This window comes from Balaenoptera physalus (genome assembly GCF_965194825.1).
Source record: "Balaenoptera physalus genome assembly, chromosome: 3".
In the NCBI taxonomy this organism is placed as follows: domain Eukaryota; kingdom Metazoa; phylum Chordata; class Mammalia; order Artiodactyla; family Balaenopteridae; genus Balaenoptera; species Balaenoptera physalus.
Window position 1 is genome coordinate 8,039,727 of NC_138890.1, and position 2,021 is coordinate 8,041,747.

General features: G+C 44.5%; 1 pseudogene across 1 annotated transcript; it reads left to right on the plus strand.

Moving 5' to 3' along the window:
• The first annotated feature begins 391 nt into the window (after positions 1-391).
• LOC309657281 (small ribosomal subunit protein eS26 pseudogene) lies at positions 392-1,220 on the plus strand (annotated as a pseudogene). Its single transcript has one exon. The product of its transcript is annotated as a small ribosomal subunit protein eS26 pseudogene (transcript).
• Positions 1,221-2,021: the final 801 nt, after the last annotated feature.

The following is a 2,021-nucleotide window of genomic DNA, read 5'->3' on the forward strand; positions in this document are numbered from 1 at the left end:
CAGCAAAGTACAGTCTTGTAAATAGATAGATGGATAAAATTTATTTGTAAATAAAATAAATTTGTTTATGGATTGTGTACAGCTGCTTTTCCACTACACTGGCTGTTTCATTTCAACCGAGACTGTATGGCCTGAGAAGCTCACAATATCGGGTGCTTTTGCAAAAAAATTTGCCACCCCCTGTCTTACAAGCATCATTTAAAATAACTGTCTAGGGACTTCCCTGGTGGCTCAGTGGTTAAGAATCTGCCTGCCAATACAGGGGACACGGGTTTGATCCCTGGTCCGGGAAGATCCCATGTGCCACGGAGCAACTAAGCCCGTGCGCCACAACTACTGGGCCGGCTCTCTAGAGCCCACGAGCCACAACTACTGAAGTCCATGCACCTAGAGCCTGTGCTTCGCAACAAGAGAAGCCATCGCAATGAGAAGCCCACTCACCGCAGCGAAGAGTAGCCCCTGCTCGCCGCAACTAGAGAAAGCCCGCATGCAGCAACGAAGACCCACCACAACTAAAAAATAAATAAATAAATTTATAAAATAAAAAAACTCTCTAGGATTCCATTGCATGGCTGTACCATGATTTACCTACCCAATCTGTGTTATTGGTTGCTTCAGTTACTTCCAACATTTTGTCCTTAATGAACATCCCTGTGCATACTGGTTTTGAGGCACATATGTGACTATTTTCCCTAGGTTTAATGTCTAGAAATGGAATTTCTAGGCAAAAGATTTTACCATAAAACCTTTAAGGTTTTAAATATGAATTGCAAAATGTTCTCCTGCCACGACTAAGATGACCAAGAAAAGAAGAAATAATGGTCGTGCCAAAAAGGGCCGCGGCCACGTGCAGCCTATTTGCTGTACCAACTGTGCCCGATGCGTGCCCAAGGATAAGGCCATTAAGAAGTTCGTCATTCGGAACATCGTAGAGGCCGCAGCCGTCAGGGACATTTCTGAAGCGAGTGTTTTCGACGCCTATGTGCTTCCCAAGCTGTATGTGAAACTGCATTACTGCGTGAGTTGTGCCATTCACAGCAAGGTAGTCAGGAATCGTTCTCGGGAAGCCCGGAAGGACTGAACACCTTCACCGCGATTTAGACCTGCTGGTGCTGCCCCACGACCTCCACCGAAGCCCATGTAAGGAGCTAAGTCCTTAAAGACTAAAGAAATACTGTTCCCTGGAAAGACAATAAAGTGGAAATTATACTTAAAAAAAAGATATTGTGAGCTCACTCTTAGCTCTTTAGCCTTTTGTTGTGTTTTCTTGTGTGTGTGGTGTGAGGTAGGGGTCTGATTTGATTTTTTTTTTTGTTTTTCCCATTTGGTGACATATTGTTGCACTTACCAACTGGTCCATCCAGTCCTCCTCTGTCTATGCTAATTTCCATTATGCTCAAGTCTGTTCTGTGCACACTGCCTTGTTCCATTGACCCATGTGTATATCCCCCACTAACACAGCACTATTGTAATTGCCATGCAGCACAAGTACATGTTCAGATACATGGGATATGACTATTTCGAGCATGATCATGCAAATAGCATGTCACAGATTCTGTATGTCTTACTCATTCTTACATATAGCCTTGGCCAAATGTCTCCCCAGAGTCCAGCTCCGAGAGTCTCCATTCCCACTTCCCTTAAAATCTTGTCTGAGCTCATCATCCCACCCAAAGTTGAATCTGTGTCCAGCATCTTTTGTTTTCCTTCCTCCACTGTGTTGCGGCAAAACTACAGCAGTTTCAGTTTGGGGGTTTCAGGGAGATCCTTGCTCTAGCCATCTCCCAGAACATAAACAGCCCCGACTGTTAAAGCATCCACCCTCACTTTCCTCCTGCCTGAATTTCCATCATCTCTCATTTTCTTTCTTTCTTTTTTTATAAATTTATTTATTTATTTATTTTTGGCGGTGTTGGGTCTTCGTTGCTGCGCGTGGGCTTTCTCTAGTTGCAGTGAGTGGGGGCTACTCTTCATTGCAGTGCTTGGGCTTCTCACTGTGGTGGCTTCTCTTGTTGCGGAGC